Source organism: Acanthopagrus latus, chromosome 10 (assembly GCF_904848185.1).
Source record: "Acanthopagrus latus isolate v.2019 chromosome 10, fAcaLat1.1, whole genome shotgun sequence".
NCBI lineage: Eukaryota > Metazoa > Chordata > Actinopteri > Spariformes > Sparidae > Acanthopagrus > Acanthopagrus latus.
In genome coordinates this window covers 20,043,130-20,069,910 of record NC_051048.1, presented here as the reverse complement: position 1 = coordinate 20,069,910, position 26,781 = coordinate 20,043,130, and the positions used below count along the sequence as shown (strand labels likewise).

Sequence of the window (26,781 nt, the reverse complement as noted above, 5' to 3'; positions counted from 1 at the left end):
TCTAAACTTAGTCTATAATCCATGTGCTATAAAATCCCCATGGTAAACATTGTCTTATATTAGTGTATTCACAAATTGGAAACATGGTGGTTTGCTGCCACCTGCTGCCATGTAGCGTTAGTGCACCTACTGATATCAAGTACTGGCTACACAACTCAAAATCCCCTGGCTGTAAATAATTGCCGTCCTTACAAACACATTTTCAGAATAAACATAGAGTGCTGGCTGCTGTCACATGTCTTTCGGTAAGATTTGCTCTCTTTATTCTGGTTTGAACACCAGTGCATTTTTTGAAGTTTCAGTTCATCCCCTAATTCCCAAATCATTTTTCAGATTTAAATGTGAGGCAGTGAGAGTCCAACACTGCTCTTAAATCCAACTGTTTGTTACCGGGACACGTGACACTAAAAATATGACGCACTTTCACATCCACAGAAGGCCTTTCACTGCCCTCCACCCTCTGGAAAGACGATGAAGCCAAATGGGAACATTTTCAAAGGCAATTAGATGATTGAACACTTGAAAAGAAAGGTCTGCTCTGATTAAATGATAACTTGTGGCTCTGTAATTAATGGGCAGTGAAAAGACTTGAATGAATCTGGTACTGCATCAGAATGTGGCCTGAAAGCACTCTATATTCCAGAGAATCATATCAGTGACTTTTTAAATTGCTTTAGTTTGAATCAGGATCGGTCCAATCCAAGTAAACAGTTTTCAAACCGCTGCAGAAAACATCTAATTCACCTGTATGGACACACAGTGGATGAGTTCCTTCCAGAGAGTCACTGTACAGCCACTGTCATGTCCAGTGGGATTAATTAAAGCATGGTTTGACTTTGAAACAAAGGGATTTCAGGATTGTTGTATCTGAACATTAAATAGTCTTGTTGATGATCTCAGGACTTCTGATCACTCAGTTATCCTACAGAACAGATGAACATACTGTTTCCATCCTCAAGAGGGAAGTAGAGGACTTTTTTTGTTACCTCAACAAATACAAGATGCAACCTGATGTAGACATTCATTACAATGTGCACTATAACTTTTACTTTCTTTCACTGTCGAGCCTTTCACTGCAAACGTCTGGCACATTTACATGCGTCTGTATCTCAGTAGGCTATAATTAGAGAATTTCTGTGCACTAAAGCGATCTAGTCTCATCATTGTGAGGATCAAATCCACATGGTGATTCAACATTAGTACAAAGAACAAGCTAATGCAACTCATGTACGCAAAGCAGATATTTTTAGCATTGTTTCCCCTTTTTGTAACCACATATTCATGTTTTTAGCACATTGCCCCTCAACGTGTCGTCATCCTCCGACAGTATCCACGCAGGTGACTCACCGCAGGTATTTCAGGATTTTATTGTCTCTCCAACAGTGCTGGAAATATGCTAAACATGTTCTTCAAATAGACATGATTATGTGGAAGCAAAATGGACTCTTATGTTTGCACCAGAATGGCAACCGCATAATTGACTTAGAGGAAACAGGTAGAGAATGGATTTTTCACTCCCACTCCCCTGCATCAAATAAATATATCTAATAAATACGCCACTTTTTAGGAAGACAACTCACAAATACAATTAAGAAGGGATGGGGATTTTTTTTTGTATTTTTTGCATTTTTATTTTAATGTCAGTCTCGAACCAGAGAGGGAAAATGAGAGGCGAAACTCCATTCCGATCAATGTATTCAGAGAATCCCGACAATGTTCAGCCATTCAGCGCTCTGCTCCCCGTTACTTGGTGTGTCTATCACAGTTTTGGTATGTTTAAATTTTAGCTGTCTTCTGGTGTGTGTGTGTCTTCTCAAGCATCCGTCAGAGAGGGACCCGGCCTGTCAGTGTGGGCTCCTCCTCTGCAGCTGCCGTACTTCATTAGGGGCCATCAGCTGAACTCATGCTCCACTGTCAGAGTCAGACTTCAGTTTTTCTCATTCTCCCTCCTTCCCTCTCTCTCTCTCTCTCTATGGCAAACTGTCCCTCAAGCTCACTCACGTCCTTCATCCTCATACGATTTCTCACTCTGTCAACTTACCTCAGTCTTTTGCTTCTCGCCAAATTCTCCCATGCCCTCTCGCTCTCTACCATCTCTTCCCCCCATACGCCCTTTTAGCCGACTTCCCCTTTTCTCCGTTCAGTTTCTCTCTTTAAATCAGTGCTGCCTAGTGTTTCAGAATAAACTCACACTGATGATTTTCCAGCACATAGTAAAAACTAGTTTCCCCTGTGCTGACTGGAGTCTGTAAATACTCTTTTGTTATATTTGCTAAAATTGTCATTATGATCTGACAGGAGAATCAGATGCAGGTCAGCTGTCTGTGGCTCCACCCAGTGGCTGTAATTTGATCTGCAAGAATCCACCACTCCTGGATAAACACAACCAATCAGAGCTGAGGGGGCGTGTCTAAGAAGTGTCAATCACTCTCGTGCATCGGCTACTGGGCAGTGCCCCTCCTGGTGCAGGTGCGCAGTGTCTGCTCTTACCTGGTCAGAGAAGTTCAAGCTGAAGACCAACCTGTAAACAGCAGCGGAGAACAGAGAACAACAACAACAGAGCTGAAAAATGTCCCACCAGTGTCCAGGTCAAAGAGAAGAAATAAGAAGACTGACGAAGAAAAACAGCGTGAAAACAAAGAAATGGACCGAGCCAGAGAGGAAACCAGGATAAATATCAGAGCGTCATTTCAGAGGTGGAGGAGCTGCGGGAGCTGTAAGGACTTTTCTGCTGGACAGGTAAGAACCTGCTGGATATATGTGTAATTCTGTGTTTTAACCACAAGGCTAAGAATACTCACAATAGCGCATATCCTGTATGGTGTTGGAGTCGAGCTATGTAGCTTGTTAGTAAATCTAGCTTGTTAGCTTGTATACTAACTCCAGTGTTTAGCTTTGTGTTTATGGCTACATTAGCAAAAGTGTCTTTCGGGTGAGCGGGTTGTTATAATAATAACGTTAGTTTGTGTTTAGTAGCTCTGAAGTGGTTGAACTGGTTCAGAGAAATAACGTTACTCATGCTTCAGAAAGGCAGCATGGTGGAAATGTCGCACCTGGTGATGATTACCTGGTAGCTCCGCCCACCGCCATGTTAGGAAGACTGGTCTGGGACGATCAAGAGGAATCTACAGTTATCGGCATGAGGCACTCGTCATTGTAATTTAGTTGTCTTAATCAGAAATACGACAATCAGGCTTTATTTTGTTGTTGCCAACTTGGTTATCTGGCTTCTTCCTCTGTTGCTGTAGTTACACTACAACAGGCTCCTCTGTGGGAGGAGCTTAGAAGGCAGAGAGGAAGAACAACTGACCTGGGAATCTTTGCATAACAATAATGCAGAATTTGGACTTTAAAAAAAAAAAAAAAAATCTATTTTGTCGTTCATGTACAGCTCTTCTGTCTTTATTTATCCATCATCCCTTACTTTATGTCTCTCTTTGTTTATATTGTGTATATAATAGTCACTGTTTATTGTTTATTGTCTTCAGTGCTTTCACCTTATTCACCAAGACAAATTCCTCCTTGGTATAAAATCCTTCTTGGTAATAAATCTGTTCCTGATTATGATTCTGATAGTTACAGCAAGATTCAGTAACAGCTATGGCACATCAGTTCACAATGTTGATGTTTAGCAATTAGCATCCGTGATCAAAAATATTTTGGGCTATTGCAACAGAAATTGCACTGGTTTCACATGGAATTGTGCTGTGTATATAAGTAGCTGTGGGCTCAGTTTAGACACAGATGTACTTTTGTTGGAGGCAGCATGTCGTGAACATCAGAGGAACTGTAGCTGCAGGTACTTCTGATGAGGCAGCGTCAGATCATTTGGTCTTTATTTGGATGACGCTGAGACATTAACACCCCTTCTTCTCATGTGTAGATGTACAGCACTTGTGGCTGCAATATCGTATTTTTTTTCTCGCTGAAATAACTTGGTTTCTCTAGCTTGTTGCTGTAGGGTGCGAAGGCATTTGTAATGTAATGGATTTCCAGTGTTAAGTTGCAAATTTATGATTTTTATAGCTGCCTCCGTCTCTGGCTGTGAGGGAAAGGTTTTCACTGTGTCCCATTCAAGAAGGCGTACAGACAAAGTGGCTGGAGTTCTAACTGATTCATTTTTATGCCAGCCATTTCAGTGTGTCTTAGATCTGTCTAGTGTCACTTTTTCTAGAGGAAATGTGCCCTTTAACTAGTTTAGTGTTTCTTTCTGGTTTAATTTAAACTGAAGTGTGTGTTTGCTGTAATTCAGCTATCCCTCTATTTCCCCTCACATGTATTCTTTTCCTCTCCCCACACAGTTGCTTCCTTTTTTTCAGACTTCCCTGTCATGTCTGTATCTCTTCTTTTGCAGACCACCCTGTGCCCTGTTGTGTACATGTGTAAACACACACACACACACACACACACACACACACATGCACAGGCGCATGCACACAGCCCACGGGTTTCTGTTCTTGTTGTCATTCTGACAAGCAGTAGGAACAGGATTATGGGTAGAGGCCCTCTTACTTGGGGCAGAAGAAAGTGTGAAATCTGATTGCTTTGGAAGATTTAAAAAATAGGACCCTGTGAGGTCGCTGGAATCCTAAATATGAGCAGGCTGAAGAAGTATAGCAGTAGGGTGTAGTCTGTTCCGGGGATTTGCCAAATTTCCAGACTTGAGAGGGTGGCTTAATAGAGGACAGAGAGAAGCAGCTGCAGGTGCATAGGTGGCAATAGCTACTTTTTCCACAGCATCTCTTTCACAAGTTTGGCTGTTGTTAACGCCACACTGTTAACTTGCTGGATGTCTGAAGGATGTCTTTTTTTTTATATCAAGATACTTTTGGTTGTAAAATATTTTAGAGCTAGATATCACCGAATTTGTGTGTTGTGTGTTTTGAAGCAGTCAGTTGGTAAGACTGCTGCATTTGCACAGATCTCCCCAAATATATTATATTTAAAAATAGGCAAATAGAAAGTTTTAAGTTTTAACATTTGACACAATGGGATGTGTCCTGTGGCGTTATCATAACCCATCACTAGGGGGCATTAATGTATTGTGTTCTTGTGTCTCGACAGCCCGAGGCTGTTTGGCAAAGCCCTCTTGCCGGTTTCCACCACTTCCATTTATGAGCCTCTTCCACTTGCCTGCGTAAAACAAAATCACTATAATGACTGCATGGTGCAGAGAAACAGCACGAGAGTGTGAGGGGAAGAGTTGTCTTCAGGGAAATAAAAGACAACCATGGCAGCATGCTTTTGTTTTCCTGGCAGTACCGGAGATTAGCTGCATAATGCTAATCTCACGTGTTACTGAAAGGCAGAGGTGGAACGGCCACATGCTTTGCAGCATCATATGAAAATTATAGTTATTATTTGTCTTTTCTGTCCTCTGTTCTTCTCTTTCTCATTCTTTTGTGTTGTGTTTCCTGATATCTCTCCCTCCACTGTATGTAGAGTTCATCCCCTGATGGTATCTGATGACGTCACGACTCTGCTCTCTTCATCCGTGTTTGTTTTCGTTGTCTTCTCGGGCACGAGGTTTGTTCCGCGACACCCGCAACAAACTGCTGTCGGCTTTCCTCACCTACAGCAAATCAATATCATGCAAGAACGGAGCTTAGACTGCATAATGCGCCGAGAGCTGTAACAAGGATTAGAATGATAGAAGAAAAACGTACAGGGACCACACTGAACTTGAAATGTGTCTTTCATTAATAAGCGCTTGCTGTAAAATTTTCCTCCCCGTGACTTTTGGATGTTTTTAATTGCAGTTTGAACATTTTAATCCTTTCTATAGCTGAGAGAACATTACCTTTTCTTTGTGCCTTCCATAATCTTCCTGCTCTCCACTTCCTGATTGTGTGTTAGCGCCTTGACCCCCAGTTGCCCGTGTTTGAAAACTAATTTAGGAAACTGTTCACACCCTTTTTTTTTTTTTTTTTTTTTGATCGCTAAGCCCCCAAAGTTGTTTCCATTAAACAGTCAATATTCATACAGAAATGTCATCGACTGTCACGTCCTCTGAATGGCAACGTTCTGCGTGTGTCATGTACTCGTTATAGTTGTCTTCTGTAAGTTGTACTCCTTCCCTTAACAGTACTGTTGTTTGAAGTGAATTCTCTTTCTTCTACTTGGAAATCAGGAAAACACAAACTGATCCGATACATTTTTTTCTTGCAAACTGAGTTCACAGTTGGCTTGTTCACACCAGTTAATGGATGACAGTAACATGTTTGATGTTTCAGCTCAGCCTTTCTTAGCCTTACTTACCTTTTTTAAGGACTTTGATGCTGGAAATAAAAAAATAAAAAACATTGGTGACATAAGCCATTTATTTTAAAGCTGATGAAAAGAATGTTGGATAATACAAAAGAGTGCCGTGGAAGGACCGAAACATTCCTTTAATTTAAATGCACGCAATATTCTGCACGTTGAACTTATAATATTCACCTCATTTTGCTGTTCTTTAACAGCGTAAAAGTGAAATGGCCGAGCCTCCTCGCTTCATGCTGCCCGAGCTGATGTGGTAAACATGGGTTCAAGTAGAAGCTCGCTGGATGGAGGATTCGGTGGCTTGTGCCTGGGAGCACAAATGGGGCGTAACGCATTGCATCCCTGTACATCTAGGAGAGTTGCTTTTTGCTGTCTCCCTGGAAACCATTACTGCGCTGCCACTTGCAGGCGGTCCGTCACGGATTCAGGTGGAAACACAGGCAGCGTCGTGTGCCAGTGAAAAGGGGAACAGAAATGGAGGGGAGCGCTTGCAAATGGCTCTGAAGTCTGCAGGCTTAAAAGTGTTGATAACTACGGATTAGCTCAGCCTTCTCCCTCAGGCAGCTTTCACTGTGTGGTCTCTTTTTCTTCAGCCTTCCTCCTTTTGTTTGTTCGAACTGTGTGCAGAATTGCACGTGTGCACAAAGAGCATGTGGACGACTTTGCCTTGATCGATTCATTTTATTCAGTTGTGCAGTTGTTTTGTTGTCTTCGTCTGTTGTTTGTTTGAGCTGCTCACCCACACACAGACACCGTTCACACATTCTGCTATCTCCTTCAGAATGGTTAACATGGTATACATTTGCAGAACTTGAAGCAGTGCGGTGAATATCTTTTGCAGCCTTGGACATGAGGTCAACAAGACAATCTAGCCCTCAGTCATTTAAGTGTGCTCGGTTTTACTAAGCATGAAATGGCAACTGCCGTTTGTTTGATACCAAGGAGGAAAAGCAACCTTATCTTTGACTCTTGTTTAAACAGCCCATGGATGCATATAATTTGTAATCTCCATCATCCACTCCTCGTGTATTTGTGTGAACAGCTTTGGTTGCAAGGATCAGTTGATTGACATTGTGCAAGCAGACACAATTAATGCTCTCAAAGACTTCAGAGTAAGCTGTTGTCTTTGCATGCGGTGAATCATCAAGGTTGATTCTCCTGTGGTATGTGTTATGATGGGAATATTGTTGCTAACACTGCACTTCTAGTGCAGCTACTATTATAAAGAATATACAGTGTAATATGATTTAATTATTTCAAAATGTATTATAATGTTTAAGTAACAGACTTAGTATTTCAAAGGTTTGGTAATACACAGCAACAGCACAAAAGCACTTCCTGTATATTTAGAGCCGGCGCATACAAACACGAGATGAGTTGCATTCAACTCAACTTCCCCACTAACAGTGCCGTGATTGATTGTGCCTATACACTCTGCTTGAACGATTTTGGGCGTGTGATCAGAGTTGTACCTCTCCAAATGGCTCAAATCCCATTGCTCATCTCAAGTACCTCCAGTAAAGAGAAGATACCCTTGTAATCATGCACATCATAAACAACTTAATTTTCATTAAGCCTCTTTACGCTTTATGGTAAATTTAATTTAGATGATCCTATGATTAATGTCTTCAGCTGACTATACTTAAGAGGAGCAGTGGGATAACATGTACTGCTCCCAGCATCGTGAAGGGTTGCACATAATAGCAGCCATGTTTGAGCAGTAATGCGTGACGTGTAATAGGGCTGCATGAGACAGAATTATTAATCAGTGTGGTGATGGTCGCAGTAAACACGGGTTCGGGACACTTTAGGTGAAAATACCTGTTGCAAGAGATGTTTTTTATGTGAGTGATTGTTGTTTTTAAGGTTTTAGTTTTCGTACTCAGCTGTGTAACTAGATGTTTGTTTGTTTTTTTATATGGCTTAAAGGAGAGACCCACAAAATGTAAATGCATTTTACTAGATTTTTATTGTGAATTACAATGTTGATCAGGAAGTTAAACAGCAGCAAGGAGTCTGTCATCTTTTATTGGATTCTCATTAGCATCCACAAAGTTGGTGCCAGTTCTCCTAGAGTCCATTTTTGAAGTGATATATACATTGCACTCTGAGGGTGATGTAGTGTATGTTTTTTCTTAAAGAAAAATTCTCCTGACATCTGCATGGAAGTTAAGACTTGGTCGAAAATGTTTAAAATGTTCGGAAAAACAAAACATATTGTGTATTTAAGCCATTTGAAATAAATCACATTCTTCAATAACCAAATAATATTTTTTTAAATGCCACACAGTGCATTGTGAAAGTTGCACATAATCCTTCAGAACGTGACAGCTCACTGAATAAAAGTTGACTTTTATTCAAAACAATATTTAACGTAACAGCATCATGTAGCTCTAATAGGAAACATGCCTGATTATTACAATGGCATTTTACACGGATGAATGTAATCACATAGCAAATATGTAAATACACCTTAGACGCAACAGTAACTATGTTAACAATAGTAACAGATGCTGTTTCTTTTTATAAGCTACATTTGAAGATTTATGTCAATATTATTTTAATCTGTACAATATTAGAATAATAACAAACCAGTATCTGTGGTGCTGGAGGCAACAGTTGATTGATTAGTCGACTAATAACGCACATTCCTAAAAGGCGATGTGTTGTTTCTGACAATTTTAAAGAGGTTAAAGGCCAAAATTGAATCCTTTTGAGATCCTGGATTGGAGTGCGGTTCACAGTGCAGTACTCAGGGCTCGTCTCTGGTTCATCCCGCGATCATAATGTCATGCTCATATGCTTATTTCATCTGGAAAAGTACGAGTCAATATTCTTTGACATTTGACAAAACTCTGCACATGAACACGTACGTACACAGAGACGGATCACAACCCCCACTGCTGTCATCAAATTAATTCATTTTGGATTTCACAAATATGACCTGTGATTGCTGGTTGTCAGTAGGGGAGGGGGGGCGAGGGGGGGGTCAGGCGGCTGCTGATACATGAAATGATTGGGAGAGTGCAGCGTGTTCCCATTATCTTGTCCCTTGCATTGTAATTATCACTCCTGCTCTTTCTGCACCACTGCTCCCATCTCTCCTCGCCATTGTAATCGTGATTGACTGGTGCGGCGGCCAAAACAGCGCAGTCTGAAAAGGCATCAGACACACATCTCATAACCGCCCTGCCATTTGATCTTCTCCTCCTCCTCCTTCACACTGACTGCTCCTCCATCTCTCCATCCCTCTAGTTTTTTTTTTTTTTTTCTGGTTGAAGGGAAGTGGCAGCCAGACGATAAGAAAACATGCTTGTAGATGAGCACAGATTCGACACGCCAGAAGCACGTTATTCACTGTTTTCTTATTCGGTATGATTGAATATAATTACAGTTTATGTTCGACCCATGGATGAATTGATAAATACATGCATTCAGTATTACTGAGAGCTCTTGGAATGTGACATGATGGACGTGCATAACTCTGCTTGCAGCCGTTCAAGTCATTTATAAGCAAATGTGTTGTGGAGATTCTGTGGAGATTCCAGTGGTGTGTCTGCTCAGTTTCCTTTAAGTGAAAATGTTGGTCTTAAGTTTGCCTGGTGCTTTGAAATGCCAGACAGAGTCTTGCTCTGCGACAGGTCTGAATGATACACCTTGTCAGAGAGGGAAGTTCATCAGCAGCCACTGAGAGTGCCATCGATTGAGCTGCCCTGAGCCCAGCCAGGTAATGGATTGGATTTATCCCTCTCTGGATAAGGCTTGTGCCCAGACGTGTACACACACACACACACACACACACACACACACACACACACACACACACACACACACACACACACACACACACACACACACACACACACACACACACACACACACACGCACCCGTTTGCACATACACACAAATTACAGTAGTGCTCTCTGCACATATCTGTGTGCATTTCACACATTCAGATGCCTACACACATCCCATTCCCCCACATACGCGTGGCTTTTTTGTCTCCACAACACACACAGACATCCTGTTTGAAAACTTGTGTGACATTCAGCAGACATTTAGACAGCTGGGATCAAAGGCAGTGATGTATTGTCAGCAGCTGCATGGATAGGGGAAAAAACAAGACAAGGAGATAGTACTTTGATAGATATCAGGACATTTGTCAGGCATCTGTCTGCTTATTTTTAGGAGTGAGAGATGGGTATCATCAAATCCATATTTTGAGGAGGAAAAACGGCTCAAAGTTGATGGAAGATGTCTCTGATGTGGGAGAGTCACAGCGACGCTCCTGTTTCTTGTGCATTTCGTGTGTTTTTGTGGCCCCGGCTCACTCAAACAAAATATTAAGCAAAACCGTCATCAATAAATCGTTTGGAGAGCCATTTAAGCATTTCAAGTCTCATTATGATGACAAGGGTAAACAGATTGGAAGATGTAAAACACTCGATTAAAGTGGCATTCTATGTGCTTCTCTAAATTTTAAAGAGGCAATGTATCATGAATGTGTCCAACCAAAGACGGGCATAGTTGAAGAGAGAACTAATTAGACTAATCTTTTTGCCAGGAGGTTTACCTATAATGGTTATAATCTATGGACTGTAATATGATTCACAAAACACTTAGCGGCAATCCATCTTCCACCATGCCTCAAGGCAATGGTGTGCGTGCTTGTGTGAATGCATGCATATGCACAGATTTGCAAGGTCTGAATTTGCACACCCATCACAGCTACTGTCGTTAACGTTGAAAACTGCAGAAGTGTCCTTTCAGAACTCTTGCAACCTGTGCTTACTGATGAGCTGTATGTAGCTCTTGAACAACATCTATATCAGATAAATTCAAGCCTTTTGAAAATGACTTCAGCCACAATATAGGTATATATTATTTCTGTGTAATATGTTTGGTAGTTCTTTGAAAGAAAATGTCAGTTAATTATAGACCAAACTGGGTACTGTAAGGGTACAGACAGAATTACGTTGGTGCTACTGAGTACACATTCTCGCTTCAGTCGTCACATCTTTAAGTAATTAATGAGTTGTTGTTGGAGATAAGTGGCCTTTATTTACTGGCTTGATATCGTTCACATCCACTGGCTGCTGGCAAATTACTCACCAACATGCTGCATGTGAGTGTGAATAATAAATAGTATGTGAAGTGTATACTGTTCAAGGGTGAATATTACACTATACTAGCACTGCTGTAGTGACAACAGCAACACAATGAGCAAAGCTGGTGTTACATTTCCTTCTGTAGATAAACCAGACTGGACGCTGCAGAGGTGGACAGCTGCCCTCTGCCGTCCCTTTCAGCTGTTATTAACATTTTTTGTATGATATAAAAGTCACTTTCTTAATTTTAGATTTAAATACAGAGTATAAATGCTTCCTCCTGCTGTCGTGCTATTTTGTGACTTATTTTTTACAGCTGAAATTACACTTTTGTGAGAGAGTGAAGTACAAAAAAAATGTACAGCTGTATATTGGAACCGAATTCCAGGTTCTGGTGCTGCTATTGATTAAATTGTGAATGCTACCCAAACCTAACAGTAAATTTGACTTTAACAGTGCTCTTTAAACAGATACGCAATGTTTTTAGAATACAGATGGCCGCGGTCAAAGTTGTAGCTCATGGTTCAGAACCTGGATGGCCCTGGCTAATGAGTCTGTGCGGCTGAAGCATCTGTCTGGATATCTAATGTAGCTCACCATGTGGAGAATGTCATCCTCCGTCTGGCCTCTAGCCACAGTCAAGTCTCTACCGGCAGGGTTGACATTATAATTAGTCCACAATCAAAGCATTCTGAGAGGTTCAATTTACTTTGTGCTGACCATGACCTACCAAAGTGCCAATTTCTTTTCAATGGGAATTATGCCTTTTTATGTTGTAACAAACTAAACATGTGATTATGGATCAGCTAGGTTTTTGTTGCCATATTATAGAAGAATAATTATTGCAAAGTTTCTGTAGGGGTGATTTTGAAGTGGGATTACACCAGGTTTTATATGCTCACAGTCTGTAGCGTCTGAGCTGCAGGGTGGCCATTTGTTCTTTACAGAAGTTGTCATGCAATGCTCAATTATTCTAAAGTGTATGACATATTGTGCCATTCTTTGTAATTTTAAAGTGTATTATGTAAAGTTGTAAGGGCTCAAATGGATAATTTCAGTCAAAAAAATAGTTCCCCCATTTCTTGCTTGGAGTGAGACCGTGAAACTTGCAATTACTACAGTTGGAGACTTTCCTGGCGCCACAAGCACCGGCATACAGATTTCAAACTGTTACAGTCAAGGGCTCTTCGGGTGCCTTTTCACTCTATGGAAATCAGAAGAACTATGAGCAAATACAGGCAACCCGGCATAAAAGCTAATGAAGCACCCACGTACCCGCTGTCGCAAGGTAATGAGTGTACTTAGCTCTAAGGGAAAGGACATCTCCAAAGGATTTTCACTGTGTGCCCACTTCCCCAAGTGCTTAATCATGGTGCTTGATTATGAGCAGCCATTAGAAGCCTGTGAGTCAGCCCCACTCATACACTGCTAGGAATTACGGCGTGCTTGATTGAATTCAACATTCTTTGCCCCTGGACTCTAAGAGCTTGCCAAAAGATGGCGGAAAAAAGCCAACAAAAGCCTTCCTGTATTGGTGTATCACTTCAAGCAAGCAGACAGGCCATGTTTGGAGTGCACTTTTTTATACGATGCAAAGCACCTCACGAAACTGGCTCGCAACTTGCGATCTGACTCAGCCACATTGAACCCGCTGAAGCTTCTCCACAAGTGGGAGCTGTTCAGTCATTGTCAGTCTGGATGCCAAATGCATACCCCCTTTGGAGAAGTTAGGAAACGGCAGCAGACGAGACCTGCAGATTGATGGAGATGTTATGTACTGAGTAGGAGAGCTGCAAGTGTTTTCACAGTCACCTGTTGGGTTAAACAAAATTATATTATTATGGAATATCATTGTGTCCCCTTATTCTCTGGATCTTAAGTACTTTGAACAAAAATTAGGGATCCATCAATCCTGCCTTTTCTCTCCTGATTTGTATTTTGGTACCTTAATTTTGGATACCAGCTGATACTGAATCCTGATGAGCTCACAGGTAGAGCTAAAGTGGTGTTCATTTTAGGGCTGTAACTAGGGATTATTCTCCTCATTGATTAATCTGCTGATGATATTCACAAAGACCTAGAATTACATTAGGTCTACAAAATCACACTGCCTCAGTGGACCTCGATTTGAGTAAGGAAACACAAAAAAGAAAGAAGAGGAAGAAACCTCAGACAGAGCCACAGAGGAGAGATTCCTTTCCCAGGATTGACAGACATACAAAAGATGTCTTGTGTTCAGAACAGAGCAACAAAATCTCAGTGAATACAAATTCTGATAACGCAGTATCTGATACAAGGAGAGTGTATAAAACATGGATGAAGAATGTGGATCCAGGAGGATGACTGATCAGGCCAGGTGGCACTCGAGCCATGCCACCTCCTCTCCACCATGGTGGAAGTGGACAGCATTAAGATATCTTAATGCATACAAACTGTGACTTTTTTTGTCTTAAAATTGCTTCTTTTGTCCAGTCGACCATCCAGAACGCCCAAACTCTTCATTTACTTTCATAATTGACAAATAAAGGCAGCAAATCCTTTCAAAAACTAAAATGAAAAAAAAAAGTAACTAGCAGGTATTGGACATTTTTACTGTTCAGGTGAGGCTGTGGCACTCAAACTGAGTTAGTGTTCATCCATTACTGAATGAATCTCACAGAAAGCAGAAATGCTGGAGTTTACAAGCATGTCAACATAGAAACTGCACTGTAGTTAGGTTGTGTAATGGCCGATTGCCCCGTCTATTTCATTTCATATTCAAGGCCGAAACCGATTGGTACATTGGATTGGTGCATGATAGAAATTAAACTCAGCCTGTGTCTGTGTAACAACAAAGGATCAGACTCTTGACCAGCTCATTAATAGCCAAAGAGTAACTGGTTTCAGTAATACTCAGGTGTGTGCTTCACATATTCAACTGTGATGACACAACCTGGGCAAACCACTGCATCCTCCCACTCCTCCCTTTGTTTCCTTTCTTTGTGCAGATAGGGTAGGGTCCGGGTAGGATCTTCCTCTTTCCGTCTCCAGAGCCGTTAATGTCCGTGCTGACAAAGGGTAAGAATTTGCCTTTTTTAATCCATTATCACTCCTGTTTCCTCATCCCATCTTGTGACCTCTCTGTCCCTTTCTCCTTTGTCTGTCTCATTGCGCCACTGTGTCACTGGGCACACCTGCTTCATCCAGCTGTCAATTACAGCACTGAATTACAGACTGGCACGCAATTAGGGTCCGCCTCACGCACTGGCCCACGCTGGTAATGAGTTTCCCCAGTCATTGATCAAAGTCACAATCACACTCCAGCCCAGAGTTTCCCAATTAATTTTCTTCCTTTTTTTTGGAGGGTGGGAGGGGGCTATCCAGAGAGCATCTATGTTGAGCCGCCTGAGACTGTTACTATATTTATGTGCCAAAGCAGCGGAATTTTCCACCTAGGAAAAAAAAAGGGATGATCCAATTTCCATGTCAGGACATGACTGTTTTTTTTGTTTCTTCCTGTGGGGGGAATTTAAATTTGCTTGTGAAAAGTTGTTTCCTGCTATTCTTAAGTTAGAGAGGAGGGCAGCTAGCATGCTAACCAAGTAGATGCACAACTGATATACTGTTGAGAGTCTCCCACATTTTTAAATGGGTTGTCAACACACATCATCTGAAAAGTATCCTGGAAATACGTAAATTGCGGCAGCAGAGGACATATTTGCCATTGTACTGGAGCAAATGTCTATACATTTTACTTCTGTGTATTTTTCCTTATCCAACAAACTCATCAAACTCCTTGGGCTGTTGCTGCAGATCATTTAATAGAGCTCTCATCTGAGAAAGGGGCTGTGTGTACATCTACTTCTCATTATGCAAGTGTCAGGACTTGAGTAGTGGGCTTCCTGGCAAATAATAGAGGAATGACATTGCTTGTTTGTTTTCCCTTAGATGTGAAATGCACTGAAGCAGGAGGGAAATGGGTGGCGGGTGGGGGTGGAGTGAAGATGAGAGTAAAAGAACAAGCTGAGCATGGTCGCACACAGTGTTCAAAGCCGCCAGGCACAGGTTTCTGTGACTGACAACCCGCCGTAGACGGGAACCCCCCCAGTCACACTCTCCTGTCTCACTGAAATTGCCTCAGTGATACTGAGACAGTCTGTAGTCTTATTCTTCTTTGCCATATTCACTCGAGCAGTTATATTGTGCCCCGTCTTGTCTCTGTTTCAGCTAAGCTACTCTAATTAATCTAGCAAGGTTTTGTGAGAAAATATAGAAAACGTCAAATGTTTGAGTTTGAAATGAGAACTCAAATCCAGCTAAGATAGCAATCTTATGGTGAAGACAAGGTGATGAATTAATTTGGTTCATGGCTCAGTAGTGAGGGGAACTAGGTTGAGTAATGAGAAGAGGAAGCTGTGATAATGGAAATCTAAATGATTAAAGTGTGTGTTTGCGTGTGGTGGTGTTAGGGTGGGTGGTGGTGTGCAGGATATGTAGCAAAAGCTGCTTCGCTGTCATTGTCATTGTCCTGTGCTGCAGAAAAAGACATTGATTTAGTTTCAAATGCATGATATTTAGTGTTCTTACATAGAATGCTGACAATAAAAATGCATGTTTAACACACAGATTTCACTTGTGCCGTAGCCACGCTTCACAACTTTTGTAGTCGTCAGATCACTGTGCTGTTTGAACGATATGACTATCTGCCTTTTCATCAGGAGTATTTCTGTTATTTGCACATTACATGACTGATGAGTAACATGGTGTTACACGTTATAACATCACACATGCCAGATATGACATCGGAATGAGGCTGTTGTCATTTTTTTTTTACCGTAAAAAAAAAAAAAAAAAAATGAAATGAGAAGAAATTGTGTGAGAGGATAAATTTGGGGAATGCAACAAAGAAAACATGAACCTGTCGTCTTGTATTGCGGTTCAGTGTGGTTGACACGTTACAAATTCTGAATAGCTTGTGTGTTTGTATTCGGATAGAAACTAAAAGCCATTATTGTGCTCGCTCAATATGAATAGATGCATGATAAGACTGGGTTCAGACAGCTCCTGTGGATGATGGCAGAGGAGAGGGGGACTGTTCTCATCAGCTGTAGCTCATTCTTGGCTCCCTGACCCGTCTGCGACTCAACCAGATATTTAGCCTGCCGAGCTTTCCTGGATCATGTCTTTGCACTGTTCACACAAACTGAATGATTCTTTCTAATGGCCAGTGGGTGACTCTACTGGTTATGAAGTATTGTATGTAGGCCTATGAGAAAATGACCTTAGTTCTCAGTCGATTTATTACCTCAGTAAATAATTTCCAAATGAGTTTTTCGGACCAGCTCCAAGTCCGCGGGGTTCACAAAACCAAACTGGTGATGGCCACTGGTGACATCACAGTGGGTTGCACTTAGATTACCATGATGTCTATTATCCCTGACCCAGGCCTTTTAGCAGCGCATTACTCATTTGTCATAACGCCGTGTGACTGACAGAGGGTGTCGCAAAAGCATCAAAGCTCCATTGGTGTCTAAAGGTGGCAGGTGATGTGATTCAGTACACATGCTCATATAAAAAGAGGATTTCTGATAGCGTTTATTTGCCTTTAAAGTGCAATCCATCACTCCTAAGTTCCTAGTAAGTAATATGTCCTGACAACACAATGAGTTATGACTTATTAAATAAATGGTTTCAGTGGCACTCCTCTAACTGGAAATGACCTCACCCACCATCCGATTGCCTCCTCTGTTTTGCTGCTGTGATGAATACAGACTCCACATCGCCGTATGTACATGGACATAAACACACATTCAGCGCCTCTGTGGAGGTATATACGCCGAGTAGATATTTCCCTAATGGAAAAGCTCATTGCTAAAAAATAACTGTAAAACCAGCCAGCGCTCTGTCAAACTATTTTACAGTGTCAGCACAAATGCGGCAGTCTCTCTTCACTCTGCAATGAAATTTATGGCCATTGATGACTGATTGCATTTCTCCCCCTCACAGTACTCTGAGCCTTTTGAAAGTAACCCAGCAGCACATTAATTTCTCCAAAGTCATCATTTCAAGTGCAGTGACTTGCTGGAAAAAAAAAAAAAACTCAGAGAGAGCCTAATTTTAGTAGTCCTTATCAGTGCCGGCAATAAAAATGTCCCTAAAACATAACTCAGACATTTCAAACGGACTATTTTGTATAGACGGGCAGCGTGCAGAAGTGTGCGCAGGCTTCTGTTTCCGTGTAGGCGCTACATGTGTGCTGCGTCTACATCCAAGTACTTTTCTCATTATTGAATCAACCAATGTCATCTCAAATTAAAGGTCCAGTTATGTCATCATGCTCGAAGGACCAAGAACAATCTAAGTGCCTCGGAGTATTCTCGGGAACATCAATATGCAGCGTGCATTTAGTCGAAGCACTGAGGTAGACACAGTGGCTCAAAAGTGTGCCTCTAATTAAAGGTCTGATGTCTCATCTTGTGCACGTCTTTTCCATTTCTTTTCTCACAGCTCCTGTTGAAGGCAGGCAACACTCAAGCAGAGATGGACAAAAAGCTTCATGAAAAGACACTGATTAACCTGTCATGTTCCAGACAGGTATCCATTAGGCTCTTTAATCAAAGTCTATACGGCATGAAATTGACATTTTCAACCCACCATAATGCCTCACGAGAAGCGTTGAACTGAATGGATACTGCCCTATACGTCATTGTGCTCGTAGCTGCTCCGACTCGTACTTTCATTTACCATCTTCACGCATCGCAGCTTCTGAGAGACCCTCTGTTTTCCCAGTCTGAATTGAAAGTGAATGCTTCTCATCTCTTGGAGGGAGATTCGCATCATAATGTCGACAGGTCCAGTGCAGTGTCAGCCCAACTGGTAGCCTAATTATGAGACATTAGCGAGATAGGGGCACCATGCTCCCTTCTCCTCTTTCTTGCAATGTCAGTGCAGAATTATTACCATTCATTCTCCAGCCCTACTTGTCGACTGTTTGCCCTCACTACAGAGGAATGTTTCGATGTATAAGACATGATCCCACTAGCAATAATTTTCTCTCCCTGGCCAAATAGAGTTTGCAGTTACCCGGGATTGGAGCCAAAGGGCTTCCTCACTGAAGGCTATTCTAAAAATCAGCTGGGCGACTCATACATTCAGAACTGTCCATGATTCCTCCCTTGCCTTTCACTACCACCTCTTTCTCGCCTCCTTCACTTCTCTTTTCTGCTATGTCTGTGTCCTTAAGTCACAGGGAGAGAGAGCACGGTTGTTTTGATGTAGGATTTGATAGATTTGTTTGCTGCTGCATTCATTTGCTCTGTATCAGGGAGCTGACGGGCCGTAAAATGAAAATTTGCCTTAGATTTTCAGCATGACTGTTTGGGGGCAAATGTGAAAGAACTCCCCATGCATTCCCGATACATATTTTTTTAATATCTTTAAAGTGAGTGCTTGCATGCTATGCATGACAATTAACAATACGGATTGTAAGGTTCTTACTGACTGGAAAATATTCCCCATAACAGCATTGATATTGCCGAAGAGGTTGTGATACTGTGATGAGAAACTCCTCCAGTTTCACTTATTTTGTTGCTCTCGTAAAGGAACCTTGTGATTAAAAAGTGACAGTTATGGATAGAGTCCTGCTTTTCAGGTAATTAGATTAAATTAAAATGCATGTGCGTCTCGCGATGCCCACGATCTCTAATTAAAATGAATGTGATACAAACAACAGGGAAGCATTCTCTTGTTAGAAAACAAGCTGAAGGAGAGAAAGTCAAACAGCAGACTCGCCTTTTGATGCCGGTCCACACGATGAAACTTCCCAGTGGTCTGGCCAAAAAAAGTGGAAACTGAACATGCATTTTGCTTCATGGTACCTTTTTACAATGCACAAAAATGAAACACTTTGTTGTGTATTTTGGACTGTTGTAATGGCCTTGATCAGGAGCCGCCACAAAGGTGCTTCCTCTGTGTTAATGTGCGGTTGATGCGTGAGGTGAAACCAAAGCAGGCCTGGTTGCGCCACAAGGAAGGTGCTTGTGGAGTGCACGACACCCCATTGCTCTTACCCCCCCGCCCTGTGTGCCCAGCCGATGTCACAGAGCGCGTTGGATGATGGAGCACTCTCATTCCGAGTTGAGAGAGCGCTGAAGGTGAGAGTCGGCCGGAGACCCAGTTCTTTAATCCTGGCCGGCTTCTGCCACCTTGTTCAGCAAGATAAATGGACTTTTGACACACAGTCAGATCACACACTGGCCCGGCTTTGATAAACACTTGTTTGTTTGCACTTTCCCATCTTCTGAAACCGTCATGCGGCCATTGTTGAGAGTCTCAACAAATTGAACGTATCCACTTTTAAATGGGTCATAGTAAATCTTAAGCAAAACATGATAGTCTCCAAGCACAGAAATGAGCACAGGGGATATTTCACTTCCTTCACTCTAGCAACAGACGTGCTAAAAATAATGTTTTCAAATCAATTATGTAGTTCATTGACTTTAAAAGTTTGGGGAATTCTGCGGGTTGTCAAAAAACAAATCTGTTCTTCATGATGAGACATGTGCAAACAGGCTTTTGTGACACTCTTGGTGTGCTCTGTCGAAATCCAGGTGCGCTACAGACAGACAAACCATGGGGGGCAATTAGAGAGGGTGTCCAACACCTGGGTCCACAAGTGAGACGGGAGTCTGAGAACATCCCATATGACATTTCCTGAAAGAGCGCTGAAAGCGTGCGTTTCATACACGCATAGATAAACCTCCGCCAGTGATATGCTCACCATTCGGTTGCATTTTACTCATGTTTACAACAAGCTGAAATTTTTACCTAAGTACCTTGCGATAGATTGTAAGGTCCAGTTTATAAGCCCCCCCCCCAACTCCCCTGGGCACTGTGCAAGCACAGAAGACCAGATCAGTTTATAGCCAGAGTCAACACCACTAGTAATCTGTCCCAGTGTGCCCATAAATGTGATTGAGTTAAAATAATGGCTATTAGCGGCAATGTAAAATATTAAGGGTATGTGTTCAGAGAGTTCATTATTGAATTAAAAATATGGAGTGGTGAATTTAATTAGATTTCCAACACGAGGTAATTATTTTCTCACTTGCCGACGCTTGTTCATGCCGACATGTTCCTTCAGTTTCTGTACGGAGATATCAATCATGCTCTATTTAATCTCACAGACCTACAGATATTACTGACATTTCTTTATTTACAAAGGTTTCATAGATCCGGATGTAATTGAGGTGGCCACATATATGTAGAATCATTTATGATATTTACATTTTGTTACTTGTTGTGTGCTTCTGCTCTGCTAAAGCTAACGGGTAACTTTTAGATATGTCGTTGTGGTAATTGGTGCTGAAACAATTAGTTGATAAGTCACTCAAAAGAAGATTCATTTATTATTCAGGAATTTATTAAGAATGAATTGACAAGCACTGTTTCCAGCTTCTGAGATGAAATGACTTACTGCATTTCTGTGGTTCATATAATTTCAGTCAAATTTCTTTGATGAAAAGCAGTTTGAAGTTCTGACCTCGGCCCCAGAACATTAACACTGGAGGTCAGCGCTCGCTGGCGTGTTCATAGCCAAACACATTACGAGAGCATTAGAGAGCATAAGAGCATTAAAAAACATTGGTCCTGAGTATAGTGTGTGTACAAACAACAACAATGCAACAACCTCATTTCCAAACTCGAGGCTTCTAAAAAGTGGACCACAAGCCAATGTTACAGTAGGCTGGTTGGCATTTAGCTGCCACTCTGACTCTTTAATAGGAGAGTCTTAAAGTGTCTCAGATTGATCTCACTATTCAGAAACCTGAAAGTGAACTCTTGACACTAACTGTGAAATCTGACTTCCTCAGTGGAACCATTTGGGTTTGGCCAAGACACAACCAGTAGAAATACATCTGTCCTTTACATCCATCCTTTGTATCTCTCTCCCTCTTTTCTCTGCGTCCTCTTCCCTCCCGGCATGTAGCATAAATGGATTTTCATGCATCATCTGAGCGGGTGTATTGGAGTTGATGGAGTGCAGAGGATGACACGGATTCCAGTCACATAGCTCCTGTCCTGTACCTTTCTGCCAATTCCCTCTTCTTCCGTCAGTCCCACCCCCCTGCACCCCGATTGTTTCTTGTCCCCCTTTTATATTTTATACGAAACACTGTTGTTGTAAGGCATATCTATACACAGTGTGGTATCGTAAGCTGTGTATGAATCTGGACAACATTGATCCTGAAGGCATTGAAACCTGGCCTCTCTACAAACACAAACACAAAAGTAAGATTATTTATGCATGTTTACGAAACATGAGCAACATATATTATTGAAAATGCTCTCAGCATGTGAATAAATGGTATGAAAACAGTGTCGATAGCTACCTTTGGACACTTTATGTCACTGCTGCCAGCCGAAGCCCTCTTTTGTCTTAGTGTTTTACATTTTGATTAGTTTCCAGAGCAAAGTTTAGTGATATTTTGAAAAGACTTTCTTTTAATCTGGGATACTCCAGCTATGAAAAGCCCCCCCTCCCCCTGTGCCATCAGAAAGAATGAGAACTGATATTGTTCCCTTTACCGCAAGTCAGCTTCCCATTTGATTGCTTATCTCTTTTATTAGCTTGATGCTATTACTGGCACGGCTTCTTGGCTTTCATTATCCATTTTTATGCTGCAATATTCTCTCGGAATTGTTATCGTAGGCGAGTTCATCTTGTCGCGTTGTTTATGCGTGATTGATTTGTGGGTTGCTGATCTTGCCCTCCACCCCTTGCTCAGAGCCGACTTGGCGGGTCGACAAGGTTACTTATTCACAGATGATAGACATCTTTATTAGGAGAGGAGAATGCTTTAAAACCTTAAGCGCAGACATTTATCTGGAGCATGGCATCTTGCCGCCCAACACCCGACGTGCCCAAACCCATCCATCACGGGTCGGCCGACGGCCCAAGTGCAGCCCGTTTGCCCTCTCAGTCAGTCTGAAGGACGGAGCAGGGCCGAACAAGGCAACAAAAGACTGAGAACAGCAGGGAGTGTTTGACATGACAAGACGAGGATGGAAGTAGATCATGCTGACCAATTTCTCTACATTTCTCTGCCCATCAGCATGACGCTGTAAATTCTGCTGGAGGTCAAAGTTTACTATTAGTGGAACACTTCGTAGAGAGAAGTATGTCTTGAAATCGGAAAAACATAAATGAGGTAGTTTGTTTTAATGTATCAGGCAAAAGTAGATGACTTTGAAAATAGTCATTATGGATTCTACTGCGAAAAAGAAGAGCCAGCCTTGTTTACCCAGCGGCCCTGGTTTGAGTCTTTATGCATATACGCCTGCGTAATGAAGTTTTTTTGCCCAGTAGTGATGGCAAATGTCATTAATGCTTGTAAAAGATGATGACTTGGAGATCTCACATTAAGCCAAAAAGTGTGGATGCTACTTGTTTTCTTTAAGACCTATCATTCTCTCCTCCCGCTGTGTGTAATGGCACTTGGCATCAACGCTCGATGACGAGGCGATTGAATCTATCTCTTATTATTTAGTCTCTTCAAATGTGTGGTTCCTCTCTGCCAAGGCTGTAGTTATCACAATGAACCTCCTCCAGTCAGACTGAAGTACACACACACACACACACACACACACACACACACACACACAAAGCAAAACGAGTCTTTCAGGCTCTGTTTCTCATCCTGGAGCTTTGTACTCGTGTTGGTACTACAGAAGTCCTAAACAGCTCAGACCAGCCCCCGAACAAGCGTTTGAGTTATATTAACATTTTTTAGTTTGGGCAGGTGGTTTTCACTTGGGAAAAGCATGATGGGTTTACAGTGTTTGGATCCTCTGGGAGGTCTCCATTCTATTACTTAGTGGGTCTGATGGCTCTTAACCTTATTGACCGAAACGTGAACGAGTGTAATGTAATGCTTTACAAATGAGTGCTATTCTAGGCCTATTCAAAATTTCAACATTTAACGTGGCAGTTCCCTTCATCTTTATTGGCCGGCTAAATGGTCTTTTCCCAGAGCTTTAATTATTCATAGATATTAAAGTTTAAATCCACTGGCTCTTGGGTATGCAATCATACGGCTTTGAAATAAAGGTCATTAACATTATATGATATTAGCTTAAGTGTTCAGAGATACTTTGTGTCTTTGTCTTGTGGCCCTTTTTAAATGTGCAGTGCTTTTTTTTTTTTCACAGGATGAAAATCTATTTGCGGTTGTTGGGATCTGATATCCAGCACCGAGAGCTGACTTTTCAAAACTCATGTCTGATTAAGGAAGTGATTTATTTATCTGGATGTTTGATGATTATGAATGACTATCCTTGAAAGAGTATATATCATATTTTTTTTCTTTGAACCCTGTTGAAACCCTACATCTCAGATTGTTCTAGTATTTAATTAGAAAAAGGACTTGACAGCTCTGATTCAGAAGTTTTGTACTTTCTTGACTTAGAAGTTCTCCATCCCTGAACTCAACACTGGTGGAGAAATGAGATGGTTGAGGGAGTTGTGTAAGTGTGATGTCTGATTTTTTTTTTTTGTATTTGGTGAATTAATTATTCATGCTTGGCTGCTGTTGTACATTAGGGCCCCTGATGCCCCTATGATGATTACTTACATGTGCTCAACTGATCTATATTTGCAGTTTAATCAGCATTAGAGAACCATTAGCCTCTTTGACATCATAACAGATTGGGAGCTTGGTCACTTTTGATTACATGCAGTACAAACATTTGGCCAGACTGTATTCACGTAAATTCAGTGGTCAGATCACCACAAGCCTCACTCTCCCAACCCACCCATCACCCCCTTAGACGCAAAGCTACTGTGACTGTAAGAGTTATTACATGAAGCAAAGTAATAAAATGTTTTGCACACAAAGCACAAATTCATTGAATTAGTGATAGAGACCTCTTGGTTTGTTCACTCACATCCCTCTTTCATAGATACTTGAAGATTACTTGCTCAAAAGCATATTAGCAATGCCCTATCCTTTTTTGGAGGGAGACATTTTATTTTTTTTTTACTGCATAATTAACTAGTGATGTGTGGATTGTATTACACGATTCTGTATTGACAATCATGGGTAGTTAATGGCTAAAGGCTAAAACCTTTGTATTATGATAGCACTGCATTACAGTCACCTACCTAGTCCTTCTGTCCTTAGCTTCCTGGTGTTATTTTTAGCAGTCGGCCATGTCACAGGTACAGTATGAACAATTAGTGTGATGTGGGTTACATTTGTACTCATTCAGGCTCAATATTCCAGTGTATGTGTGGGCCACACTGGTGGATGACTACAGGGAGAAATGATCAATATTGTCACAGGCCTGGAGGAAGGTGTGTTTATCAGGTACAGTGTGCTGGTTCACATGGTGCTCCATGTGAGCGCAGTCCGGAGATGACTCACAAATCTTTGTGGGCTTTGATTAGTGAAAACCATGATTGACTTTTCAGGGTGTGATCGATGAAAGCCCTTGCTGCTGATGGTTGAATATGGTGTGCCCTCAGTATTGATAACCACTCATTGGCGGGGAAAGAAAAGTCTACTTGTTGGATTGCAGGCGGCATCTTTTTGACTCTCAGGTAATGGAACTGTCATTCTTCCTCTTTCAGATAAAAATCATCCCCCCTTCCTCTTTCCTTCCTTCCATCTTCTGCCATATTAAAAGGGTTATAAATTCAGCAAGGTGGCGACACCATTACTGAAATAACTTGACTGTCTTTTTCTTATTGCTCCTGCTGACTGAATCAGCCAACAGCCTTGCTTCAACCAGCATTTCTTTTTCTGATTCATGGTATCTTCCCCTTGAAATTTTGGATTTTAGAAATGTGCTGTCGACTAACTAAATAGTGTTCCATTAATTATATTTGAAGGAAGAGCCATGTGAAATAATTCATCCAACCAGCGTAGCTATTTAGTTGGTTATATCTCTACATATGTTTGTTCACATAGTGTGGTTAGAAGTAGGTTGAAAGTAGATCGTGGATGCCTTCAAGGAAGATCATGATTTAAAATCGTCAGAACACCACCCCCAGCATGCATTGTGAACACGTAAAAAAAGGTTAGAACTTGCACTTTGTAGCTCACTCTTGAGTGTGATGAGCATAAAAGCGAGGTTTACTTCAAGGTTTTGTATATGTATGTTCAATACACTGCAATTTCCAGAGTTATTTGACTGAAGGTTTCCCATGAACAATAGGAAAAAAAACCTAGTTGTGCCTTGCTACAAAGAAAGTTATAAAGGTGGGACAGGCTTTTCTATCATCTTCATCATTGTAGCTCTAATTGGATTCTAAAGGTGAGAGGTGTAGGTGTCTACTTGCCTTGATTCCCTTGTGTTGTTTTGCAGAGGGGTCATTGTGACATGTCACATGAGTCACACTGTGTTTGAGTGCTCCTTCCCACAATCATATTTCAAGAGCCGCCAAGATGTGAAGGATTTCTCAGGCAGTTCAGTGACTGTGCATGCACATGTCAGAGAGGCAAAAGTAGAAAAAGGAAACAGAGTGTGGGAGTTAGGAGGCGAGGTCTCCAGAGATTCTGTTTGGCCTGCTGTGTACTCTGGGATAACTGCCAGGTAAACAGGTGATAGAGAGGGATGAAAGAAAAGTGAATGAATTTTACAAGCAGGAGAGAAGATCATAGAGTGTTTGCCCCCAGCTCATCGACTATTGTGACTGTGTGATCAGCCAGGTGATCAGCACATTGATTATGTGTTATTTAGTCTCATAATTTTGGGGCATCTGTGATCCGACAATAAGCGTTCAATAACTCGTGAAGGCTATCAGCTGTTTCTAAAGAGTTCTTCATGTAAACTGCACATTCAGTTTACATCAATTTACAATAATGTTTAGGGGTCAAGTAAAGCACACTGAGATTCTACGTTTTCAGGAAGGTGTTTTGTCTGAGCACGTATCATCAATCAGGTTGTTATCTGATATGGCACCTGGCATGATCAGTTGGTACAACATGCTGCCGACATCCCTGATAAATAAACCTGGAAGAACTATCCATCCCATCTGGCCCTACATATGTCATCTGATGTAACTCGCTGGGATGGGAGCTTACACCTTACTGAGTCAGAATCAGCACACGCTTGGCTGCCAGGTGGTTGTGGAGCATTCATTCAGAGGCTAATGTATGAGTCCTTTTATTGAAAGAGAATGCCAATTCATTTGAGATTTTACAGAACCACTGCTCCAGTGTGCTGTTGGATAGAAGAACTGCATGGACCTGCATGATTAAAATAATTTAATCTGTAGAACACACGTTACTTGGTGGGAAAAATTTTAATAGTAGATTTTCTTTAAGCTCTAGGGTAGTAGGGTTGGGTGATGTCTGTTGAATTGGCATATGATGATGTCTACAGTGAAAGATCATGATGGACGATGACATCGTTCTCTCCAAAATCTGA

The 26,781-nt window shown here is 41.5% G+C and overlaps 1 long non-coding RNA gene across 4 annotated transcripts in view; it reads left to right on the top strand.

Moving 5' to 3' along the window:
• Positions 1–2,691: 2,691 nt before the first annotated feature.
• The window catches only part of LOC119027527, a 180,643-nt gene continuing 156,553 nt past the window's right edge, over positions 2,692–26,781 (top strand). For all 4 annotated transcript variants that reach the window (XR_005077403.1, XR_005077406.1, XR_005077405.1 and 1 more), the window contains exons 1-2: positions 2,692–2,739; positions 14,358–14,427. This is a non-coding gene — a long non-coding RNA (uncharacterized LOC119027527). The remainder of the gene's footprint in view (positions 2,740–14,357; positions 14,428–26,781) is intronic.